The sequence below is a fragment of the Miniopterus natalensis genome, chromosome 2 (genome assembly GCF_054644295.1).
Source record: "Miniopterus natalensis isolate mMinNat1 chromosome 2, mMinNat1.hap1, whole genome shotgun sequence".
In the NCBI taxonomy this organism is placed as follows: domain Eukaryota; kingdom Metazoa; phylum Chordata; class Mammalia; order Chiroptera; family Miniopteridae; genus Miniopterus; species Miniopterus natalensis.
Window position 1 is genome coordinate 174142163 of NC_142082.1, and position 12416 is coordinate 174154578.

Consider the following 12416-nt stretch of genomic DNA (forward strand, 5'->3'; position numbering starts at 1 on the left):
GACAATCTTGAAAGAGCCAGTTCTACGTTGGAATATTAGAGATATGAGGTTCTAGTTATTAAATACCATTGTTTTTTAAGGTGGAATTTATTTCTGTTTAAGAGATCCCAAAAGAATATAAGCAAGAGAAAGAGTAGTGAGTGAGCATGTGTCTCAGCTCCCTCACCCTGACCTTACTGTCAAAGTCATGGGGTTGGGAGGGAGGGGACGAGAGAGAAAGAGAAAGGAGGGTTCTCTCCAGTTTCTTGGATATGTCCTACTCACATGCTGTCCCTTGACATTCGGACATTTTCTTTCTATCTGGAATATTTTTCATAGCCCATGTCCCTCTGACCAATTTCTGCTCCTCTTTCCAGTTTGCCTCCTAACCCTAAGCTGCTTAGATCCTTCTGCTCTATGTTCTCACAGTTCCTTGCACTTGCTTTATTATAACACTTGAAATTGCTTATTGAATTATCTTGTTTCAAAATTACTCCAAACTCCCTGAGGAGAGAGACAGGATATGTCAGTTTCATCATTGCAGGTGCTCCATAAACATTTGTTCTTAAATAGTAACTTCTAATCATAAAACAGGATCAAAGTCTGGATTCAACACCTCTTGACTTACAAGTTTCTGTTAAATAAAGAAATTATCATTCACGTGAAGGAAGGATTCAGCACTGGAGCAATTTGCCTTTATTGTATTATAGAGAAGACACCAAGTAACTATGGTACAGTCTCGCCAATCCATACCCTTGTTTCAAAGCAAGGCATAATCAGATAGGAGTAGGAGGAAGTCGACTTTTGAACAGTCTTTTAAAAGGGCATTGCTAGGTAAAATAACTGTGTACACCATATATCAGGAAGTTCATTGCTGTATCAGCAACTCTGGAATAAAGTTACCCAAAGTAGTGATGTTTCAAAACGCCCAGCAGTGTCTTGGTAGTGCGTCCTCCTCTGGAACCGGGTCCACGTCTCTGTGCGGACTCCACGCAGAGCGCCCTCCACTCGGGGTGTCGCCTGCTCGTCCGCATCCCGCTGGCCTTCCAGGCCCAGGCGAGGACACTCCGTCTGCGCAGCCTTCCCCTGGCGCGCAGAGCTCCCTGACTTCCGAATGGCTCTGCTTGTTTCCGTGTTCTCACTGGGCACGAGCCACATTGCAACTGAAAGTCTGAAATACGTGCACCTTTTTAATTTTTTTTTTTACAAAATAGTTCTAAATTATTTGAGAGAAGAATCTGCATGTTTACACTTCTCTGAATCCACTCCATGCTGTACTCTATGAGTGTCCAATAAATATATACATACATACATACATACATACATATATATGCACACACATACTTATATATGCATGTTTTCTAGAGGGAGAGGGGGAGAGAGGAAGAAACATGGATCAGTTGTGTACCATACACACTCTGACCAGGGAGCTAACCTGAAACCTGGGCATGTGCTTTGATTGGGTGGGAATCAGACCCACAAACTTCTGGTGCACGGACAGAGCTCTGACCAACTGAGCCACACCAGTCAGGGCTCAATAAGTATTTTCTAAGTAAATGCATTAACATATAAAGTAATCATTCTAAGTATTTAAGAAAATTCTAAAAAAGTCTTTGTTGGCAATGCTTTATTAAACTTCCATAGCAATCTTTTTTTTTCTGTCTGCTCAGACACACTCACACATACACTTTCTTTAGGCCGATGACCCTATGACTTTAAGTGGTTTAAGTGAGAGTTTTTTGTTATATTAGGTTCTTTCCTTCTTTGGCTACAGTGGGAAAAATCATCCAAAATGGTACCATGTTCCGTGTTCACAGTTGATGGGTCCAAATTTGTGCAACTGACCCAACCTTGGACAGTCACTCTCTCAATGGGTTTTTGTTCTTAGGACCTAAGAGACCATGTCTCAATTCCTTTCTGGAGGGAGGTGCTGGGAAATAGGAGCTGTGAGTTATTGGACCCCACATTTTCAGTCTCCATTGAAGAAGCTACTCTGATAAAATAAAGGTGGGATAGAGGAGGAATGAGAGACACAAGGTGCAAGATCCTAGGGGTTCTCATAGTCCCTGGTACAGATCTTGTCCTGGCTCCATTTTCCATTACTTCAGATCTATAAGACACCTCTCTTTTTGGCCAATGTAATTCAAAATGATCTCCATGACATCCACTGAAAATAGCTTTAACAAAACTAACCACTACTGTATCACATTAACTGAAACTGCATTTCTTCACATGCTGAAACTGGTCTCTCTGCCACAGATGTCTAAATGCATAAGGGCATTATTAGTTTCATGTGCTATTTCTCCTAAATAAATGGGATGCTTATAAAAATAAAAGGTAAGTTATGAAGACTTTTCATCCTCATAAATATGGTAAAATTTACTATCATATTTTAATGAATTAAGAAGACAAGAGTGATAGAGACAAGGCCCCAGATAACAATAATGAATAATTGTATATTTTCCACTGGAAATATTACTAAGAAAATAAAATATTGCTCAGTTTTACTTTATCTGTTCCACTCTACAGATGATGAAGAAATAGCTTAGAGAAGTTAAGAGACTTGTCCAAGGTTGCCCAACTCTTTGTTGGGAGACACAATCATCTAGGCTTGACTTAAAGTACCTACCACAATGTCTAGCACCCCACAGATAGACATAGCCACTCATTCACCTCCATCTCTTCGGCCCCCCCCCCCAAATCCTGGCCTTTTTCCATCACCTCACTCCTAAATACTATAGGGATTCCTGAAGCTGAATTCTACAACTTCCCTTTCTGATTTAGGACAGTCCCTAATCCTCCGTGCCTCTGTTTCCCATCAGAAAGAAAGACAGAAATAGTTATTATATTCATCCAACAAAAAGGAAATTAATGGTTGATTAGATGCCTGTTCAACACACTGAGGATGAAAACCAGTCTTCATGGTGAATTATTCAATTAAGAGGCCAACTTACAGTGAGGCTGTGTCTACACAAAGCCAAACATCCAGTCAATTCAGCCAAAAAAAAAAAAAAAAAATACAGTTTAGCGACAGGAAAAATGAAATTAGTTGATCAGGACTGCAGGCAAAGTAAAATAAAGACACGGATACAACCCCATGGTAAAAGTCTTGGCAGAGTTTACAAACTTAAAGGAGAAAGTAAGCAACAGTTACAAAAATATAAAAATGGATTCATTGATTTTTGTGGGGTTATATGTGTCTCTCTTTCCTCTGTTATTTCTATTTCATTGTAAGAATTCAAATATAAGATGGAAATCAAGAAAAAACAAAGGACACTATCCAAAGATCTGAGTTATGCCCCAGCCCAGGATATTGAAAAGGGGCTCTCTCCTTGGGTAAGTTTGGCATATGACATATTATGATGCAATCCTGCAACACAACTTAGTTTCATGTTTAATGAATCAAACATCTTCATTTCCTACATAATATGCATCTACATTGAGGTGCATATTATCTATGGAGAATTCTAAATAACAAGATTCACTTGATGTTCACAATGGTTTTCCCAAGTCACTTTTAATACTATGGCAAAAATTGGAAGGAAAAGTCTCTATAAAATGTTTTACGTTTTTGGTTGACTCTTTAGACAGTAGTTGTTGACTAGCATCAATGGTGTATGTGAACTGTATGTGCTTTTTGGGGTGCCATTTTAATGTCCTATACCATTTGTAGATTGATGTTTCGGGTACGAGCACTGCAATGTTACTACGCTGTAATATTTAAAACCCATACACTCTAAATAGGCTCTAAAACTGCATTAAGTTTTTAGAACTATTGACTCATAACTATTTCATAACTCTTAAGTAGGGTAGGAGGGGAGATGATGATAACTTAAGAATAATTTACCACTTTATTAAGAACAAAACACGATTAATTAAAATTGCAGATCTTAATTAATAATGTATTAATTTAACTCTCTCCCTCACCCTAAAGAGATCAGCCCCAGGAGTTAGACAAAGGAAGCATTCTCCAGGACAAATTGGGAAGTACAGTTTTGTGAACTGAGTCCTGAGACCCAGGAATGAACACTTGCAGCTGCAACAGAGACTGTTGTCTGTTACCTTAAATGCTGCCGGGCCATATGGAGCATTTCTGAGGACCTTCTATTTTAAAACGTTCTGTTCATATTTTATGCTTTTCCGTGCCTCATCCTTACTTCAGAGTTCCTATTCATTTCCATAAAAATAAGATCTTTGTTTTACGAGAGTTCATTTTGCTCTCTCCCCTCATCCCTATTATGGCCACAAACCTCTACTTGGGATGTTCGAGCCACTCTAGGACCAGCTGATTGTGGCCAGTTGAATAGAGAATCATTTGGAGAAAAAGAAAAAAGCCCCAGCAGCAGCAGATGACCCATGGGGCTGTGAGCCTAGGGTTTCCTTTGCTCATTCCAGCTGACCCAGCGCGGTGGATAATAAACCTGATGTTGGTGTCAAACTGCTTCAAAATGAATCAACTGTTTGCAGGAATCATCGCTGAAACCCTGAAGGAAGTGCTGAGGAAGATATAATTTGGTTAACTGAAAATTAACCAAAATGCGCATTCTGAGAGAGGCAGCTCCCTGTAGTTTGGGGTTGACTTCGAGCAATTATCCAAACAAAACAGTTGGCGCCTGTGTTGGTGAAAAAATAGTATTTGCATAAAAGTGGAGGGAGAAGACAAATATGCATGAAAATTAAATTTAGGCCTCTGGGACTCCCCTTTTGGGGCCATAGAAGAGCTGATTACATGTTCACAGCTGGAATTGGTGTTGGCAGGCAGGCCTCATTCATGGGCAGAGGGAGGGACTCCCTTTTTTGAGCAACATGCTTGTGCAAAGCAAGAATGGCAGCATTTGAAGGATATGAGGCGTCCAGACCTCAAGCCCCGTGGCCCCAAGCCGCTGAGATCTGCCAACCAACTGGAGTTGTCTCCACTGAGAAATCCTAATGCGGCCCCAGGACACGTGGTCTCCCATGTCCCTCATCACACGCTCAGCTGCCCAGCCCGTTTTGTAACCTTCCCATTTACAAAGCAGTTGCTACAGCCAAGAAACCAGCCAGCATATCTGGATGATAGCAAAGCTGGGTTTTGCAATACCAGGGTTGAAGGTCACGAGATGATGCCGAAGCTGTCTTGGAACAGGGTCCCTTGGGTAATTTAACCACCCAAAGTATGTGTGTTTTAGCAGCACTGGCAATAGTTTTCTTGGCAGGGTTCTCTTGGCATCCGTGCTGGAAGATTGCAAACATGGCCTCGATTCTGCACCTTTCCTTTGCAACGCGACTTTGCCCCATCTCGATAGGCTGTGTTTCCCTGCCCCTCAATGCGGGCAGGCCTTGCAGCCTATTTTGCCCAATAGAATGTGGTGAAAGGGGGGAGGGCCTCCTATGACCATGTGAAGTGTGAGCAGAAATTAGTCTGAGGAGAAGGGGGAAATGGAAAATCGTGGCCTAAGGAAAGAGAGAGCATGTTATGCTCATAATGATAGGATCTAATAATGATTGCTTACCGTTCAAAGCATTTTACTTGTATTAACTAATTTAATCCCCCACAACAGCCTAATGAGATAGGTATAATTATTACCTTCTTTATTTTTTCACATTAAGAAAACATGGCTCAGGGTAGTTAAGAGCCTTGGCCAACATCCCACAGATAGCAATTGGCAGAGGTGGTTTTCAAATCCTAAGCCGGTTGGCCTCAGAGCCCACATCCTTTCGCTATTATGCTATGGTGGCCTCGAGAGCACTGGGACGAGGTCCACAGACAAGAACAGGTGTCACAGGCAGGGACCGGGGCTTCTGCAGTAACATCACAGCCAGGGGCCAATGTCCATTCTCACTCTCCTCAGTCTGCTCTCTGCAGAGCCACCAGAGAAAGGCCAAACAAAATGCCATTGCTCTTTACAAAACACAAAGCCTTTTAGCTAATAATATTCATTGGACAAAATCTGGCAAATAAAGAAAAGATGTGGGAAAAGGAAAAATGCATAACTGCTATTAACATTTTCATTGGTCTTTCTCCTCTCTATAATTGGACAGATAATTATAAGCTATATTTATCAACATAGTATATGTAAAATACATTATATATATATGTGTACCCATGGAGATCTCTCTACATATTACACCTATAGTGATACAGATGACTTTACATTCCATTTTTAACTTAACTCTCCATCATTAGACATTTCCCATGCCAGTAAATATTTTTGAAGACCCTCTTAGGACTCCATAATATTGCTGTACAATAATATCCCTGTTCTTTTTGCACAGGGTTTTTGACAGGCAACAAAAAAAACTGTCAAGTGAAATGACTCCGTTTGGCAGGCAAAGCTGTCAAACTTCAAAACAGACTGAGATTTACAATCCCCCCCCCCATTTAAGCAAATTAAAGTAACACAAGCTTTAAGGAAGAGAAAAACATTGTTGGACTTCCTCTGCTCATTTATCTTTCCAGTTATAGAAGCAGTTATGAAATACAATGAACAAATAACCATCATGTGATCTTTATAATCTCTCCCTTCACACTCAGACCAACATCAAAGCATTTCGTTATATTTATAGTGTTCGGTTGGGATGAATATCAGTTACTTTTAACACTAGGTTTAAAGTGATTTCGTCAGTCGGTGGTGCTCTGGATGGGCCCCTATGATACAGATATGGCTCCTGGCTTTACAGACGTGCATCTCTGTTAAACACGGCTAATGATTCTCAGATCGTCTTATCTTCCTTCGTAAATTCAGGACCGAGGTGGTAGTTCCACTGGCGGTAAAGGAATTGCTCCCGGGAGTGCGCAGGGAGTTCTAATAGGATTACACCCATTAGACTCAATAAATCCCTTGTGTCGAGGTCTGGATAATCTGTAACCATTAACTTTAAACTGAAGTGGTTGGCTGCTCAGGCCCACACCGTAAAGGCACTATACGGGGCTGGCTTATTTCAGGCAGCAAAGCAGCACAAGCATGATCCAGGGGGAAATGAAGGCCATCTGTCCGCTCTCACCGTGCTCCCTAAATTCTCACTTGCTTTCCTATTGTCTCGTTTCTCACGCTCTCCCTCCCCATCGGGCTTTATCCCTCGCCCCCTGAGCATCTTGAATTATAGTCATATGTGTCCCTCCCTCGCTCCCTTGTCCGCAGAGATTACCTGTCTCCCTCCTCTACCATGTTCCCAAGCGGCGAAACTTAAGTGTAAGAGGCACTCCATGTCAAGGTCCCACCAGTCCTCTCTCCTGCCCCAGGCTTCTCGGCCCGGGACTGGCCGATTACCAGCCACAGAGGCCACTGTACCCGAGAGCAGGAAAACGGGGTCCGTGCGTCCGTCCCACCCCTGGTGGCTCGCGCGCCTGCTCTCGCGCGCGGCGGGCTCGCCGCAGCTTCCAGCGCCCGGGCTGCAGGCGCGCCAGGCGCAGCGGCCACGTTCCCATCCCGGCTTTACCATTAGTTGGGAAAACTGAGACTTTGGTCCTGTTTGGGCTCCTTGTGTCTGCTCTCAATTGGACAAGGAGGAACTAGTGACTGCCCCCTTCAAACCTCTAGTGCTCCCATTCCGATGGCGTGCACAAAGCTGTGGGCACGCTTCAGCCAGGGTGCAGGCGGCTTCCTGTCCCAGAAACACCTGCCTCCTGGAAAGGCCTCGAAAGCAGCATGCACTCCATGCTTTACTCGCTCTCAAGGAGGACTTACCAGGCTCACCTAACAATTCACCTGTTACCATTTACCATGTGTGAGGCATGGTGCTAAATGTTCGTCTTAGGGTAATGAATAAATGAGGCCTAGCTTCCACCTTCTAAAGGTTCCAGCCTACAGGGAGCAAGATAAGTAAACGGGCAAACACCACGTAGTGTGACCAAAGCTGTCATGGAAGTTGATACCAATGGGATGGGAGCATGGGAGCATCTCACAGTAGTCCTGGGATACAGAGTCAGTGGACATTAATATTCCCATTTTACAGATGAGGCAACTGAGGCTCAGAAACACTAAGTTCCTGAAGGTTAAATGACACAAGATAGTTAGATAGAACCAAAGAAGGTGCTTGTCCATTGCATTTCTACTACAGTATGGCACCTCTGCAAAATCGTAGGACCTCATTTATCCTAGAAAGGAGGGGAAGCTAAGATGATTGAGGAAGTCATCTATTACTGCCTTAGGTTTATTCCAGATTGCTACAGTTCATATAGATAAAATGATTCTCTGAGCCACTCCTCTAGGTCTCACGGCAGATCGGAAATCATGAGCACCTGATTTCAAGCTATATTTATCAGTCAGTTTAAGGTTAGGTTGTGCTGCAGTAACAAACAATCCCCAAATCACAATGGTTAACAGAAAAGAAGAATTATTCTCATTCACAAGGCATGCTCATCAGCAAGCTGGCTTCAGCTCTGTTTCACATAATCTTCGCTCTGGGCCTCGTGCAGAAGGATCAGTCTCTATGTAGGACATAGCTGGTATCATAGCAGAGGGAGAAAGAAAACCTGGCTCTCACAGCTTTTGCTCAGAAGTGACACACTTCTGTTCACACTTCACTCGCCAAAACAAGTCTCATGGTCAACCCTGATGCCAATGAGGCAGAGAAGTATAATCCTCCCAGAATCCAGGGCAGCCAATGTTTTTAACAATAGCCCACTATCTCTACTCAGGAGTGTAGAAGTTCAACTAAATGTACATACAGAAGACCTGGAGATGAAAACCAGCTCGTTCATGACAGGTAAACTGAAATAAAACTCTGAACCTTAGTAGGATCACCCATAAAACAAGGATAACTCCCTCCATCTGTCTTAGGAGCTTGGCATGAGATTCAAGTGACAATGTAAGAAAGTTCCTTGTAAACCACAGAACACACTGCTCAGTATGGATTAAAGACTTAAATGTTAAGACCTAGAGCAGTAAAACTCCTAGAATAAAATGGAGGAAAAGCTCCTTGACATTGGCCTTGGCAGTTATTTTGGGGTATGGCATCACAAGCACAGGCCACAAAAGCAAAAACAAATAAGTGGACCTACATCAAACTAAAAAGGTTCTGCCTAGCAAAGGTTCTGCATTAACAAGATAAAAAGGTAATCTATGGAATGGTAGAAAATATTTGAAAACCACATATCTGATAAGGGGTTTATATCTAAAATATATAAGAAACTCAGATAACTCAATAATAATAATAAAAAAAACTGATTAAAAGCTGGACACAGGACCTAAACAGACATTTCTCCAAAGAAGACATACAAATGGCCAGCAGGTATATGAAGAGGGATTCAGCATCACTAATCACCAGGAAGATGCAAATGAAAACCACAATGAGGTATCGCCTCACACATATTAGGATGGTTAACATCAAAACATCAGAAGATAACAAGTGTTGGCAAGAATGCAGAGAACAGGAAACCCTGGCCCACTGTTGGGGGAAATGTGTTCATTTCATAGGGCCCTAAAGGAAAGCTAAACAAATCTGAGAACAGAGTGACGGACTTTTGCCAAAAAACTTACCAAAAGCTAAAACTAAATTTTAGAAACAAGGAAGAAATATAAAGGGGAATGAAAACCACTTTTCTTTTTCCCCGCAACTCCAGCAGGTAAATTGTGCTCTGGCTCTAAGAATTCAGAACATCACACCCAAGATGAGTTGAAAAACTCCCAGGGTCTTCCTTCAATATTATCTTGTCATACAAAGACCAAACTTTCAAAGTTAGAATTTCAGATGTAAAAAAGTAAAAGAAAAAAAAAAGGCCTCTGGTTCTTCAGTTTCAAATCAAACCACCAAGCGATTCTGCTTTTAAAAGCACACAAAACATGATCCACTGTGGTTGCCATTCAGGATGCGTCTCTGTGAGGAGTCAGCTTTGGGAGTCAGCTTTGGGAGTCAGTCTCCAGAATGAAGGCCAAGAACGACGCCTCATATTTAATACTGGTCCCCTGGCTCTAATCAAAAAGCAAGGACGGCAGCCTCAGGGCTGTATGTTTGCTGCCCTAACTACAAGTGCTTCTTAATTAAAATTTAAGTTGCTGAGCAAACTATTTTAGCTTCATCTATTTTTATGCATGTAAATGCCCAGTTAATCTCTAACTGGTAACTTTCCCCTCCTTCTATTTTGTTTCTTTTGAACAACGTAAAATCCAGAAAGCCCCCAGCTGTGCCCATTCCATGTCCATCGGTCTCAGCTTTGCTGCATCGGATCCTCTCAGGAGCAAAAAGAAAACCCCAGACCCACACGGTCTGGTTGCAGAAGGGTTGAGTATCCTGAATCTAAGCCAGCTCTTATCGTAACTTTCCGATGTGAGATTTACAAACGGGAAGGGAACAAATAAGGAGTAATTTAAATTTTAATTTAAAAAACCCTCTATTTTCTTATCCCTTATCAAACTGCCAGCATTTTTCCTGCTGACAAAGAGCAAGTGTCATCGGCATGGACCCTACCCACGACCAAGGAATCTCTTTCATCTCAAACCCTGATCCCTTTAATAAACAAAATACGAAAGGCAGTCAAAATTACGCCGTGGCTTTATAAAAGAAGGCAGGGAAATCCTCCGAGGACAATCCCCTGCTTGTTATTTTCACATGCCATGTGACTCTAAGTCATTCTGAAAGATAAAGAGACAGGGGCTGCCACCAGATCCCAGCCACGATTTCCCCTCCGTTCCCAGCCCTGGCCCATCTGTTCTCCAGAGGCCACATGAATGGCATATGTCAAGAGAGTCAGAGCTGTGCAAACCGCCCAAAGAAATCGCGCAGCCAACCTCCCTTTGCTTCCACGGCTTCGGTAATTGTTGCTGAGCCAACCACCATATGGCGAATAATTAGTTTTTCGACCCCACTCAAGACAAATGTCCGCTTCATTGCCAAGCCTTAGCAATATGTGCGTTAATGAACAGTGGGGGCTGAATGCCTATACATTAACAAAAGTTGGCTTTTTTTTTCTCTCTTTCCTAGCTTCAAGCTCTGTCCCTTTTGCTCTGCCTCCTTTCAAGGAGGTGATGGTCTGGAGTCCATAGCATTTAGGGGCAAACTGTACTCTTCTTTTCTTAATGAGAGCCTGCCACCCAATGAGAGATGTCCAGTTTTCAGAACCAAATGTCTTTCTTTTACTAAAATGGTTTTAACCTTCTTTTACTCAAAATGATGAATTTAGTCCATATGCCTGAGTACCTGAAGGGTTTCTGCCCTTGATGTCCACAGGTGAGCATACATTTAGAATCAGTGTCATTAGTGCTACTTCAAGCAGGGTGCACTTTTTGGCCTTTTAAAAATAAACACTTACCTCCTCCTCGCTCCACAGAAATCACACTTGATATCTTAGCATGAAGATTTAAGAACCCAGTTAAGATTCCAAGTTCACTTTCCCAAGAGTAGGAGCCTTAATATGCAGATCATCTCTCAAGAGTAAAATATCTCTGTGCAGTAGGAAAATCAACACTTATTCAAGATATACGATGCAAGATAAAAATACCTACATCTGCATCAATCTTTGCATTTTCTAGGGCAAGGGAACACTGATTTGTTCTTGAGAAGTGTTGAATCTAACTGCTTTCTGACCTTGGCCTTCACCTTCTCTGTGTGCACACACAGGAACCCTGAGAAAAAGAGCCGGGGAATTAAAATGTTCCCTAATGCGATTCCCAGAGTCTTGCCATAGGTCAGTGGTTCTCAAATAGCTTCAGTTTGCAGACCATCCTACCATGGCAGAAGGCCCTAAAGATCCTCCCCTCTATTTGCAGCTAAGAAAAGGAAATCCCTCCCAGGAATAAATCAGCAGAGGGGTGTTGATTTAATGAGACAGTCTAGAGATCTCACAAGCAAAATGTGAATTAGTACTAGACACAGCGATGACTGTCACTTTCTTTTTATATTTGTGATGGATGAGAATAATACCTGCATCACCATCTAAGCTATAAACTCACTGAGGATGCGGGCTGCTTCTGTGTGCCCATCACTGTATCTCAGTATTTAAAGCTTAACACCAGCTACATGCTTGGACTGCAATGCATAAATTTTCAACAAGCCACTGTTGAGCAATACTTTAAATAATTTTGAATATTACTTAAGACCAGTGAAGGACCCGTGAGCATTTTGGAGATCATAGTTTGAGAAGCTCTGCAAGTGGACATTGCAAGTTGATATTGAACTCAACACCTAGGGGCATCTTCAATTTCATCTAATCAGCATTGTCCTTCTGACTACCACTGACCTATAATTACGGTCTTTATGTGCTTCTGCTCGAAAATTATAACTGTGGGAAAAACATCTTGTATTTTGGGTCAAACAGCAGCTGATCTGGTGTTTTCCATATACTTTTGGCCAGAAAATTTAGGGACAATAGCATAATTTGAGAGTCATAATTCCTGGCCTCGATCCACACTTCACTGTTGACTGGCTCCCTATTAATTCCTTCACACCTCAATTTCCTCATCTGTTTATAAAAGGTGGTAAGAAAGAGAGAAAATAACACCTCTGTTTGCAGCACTTTG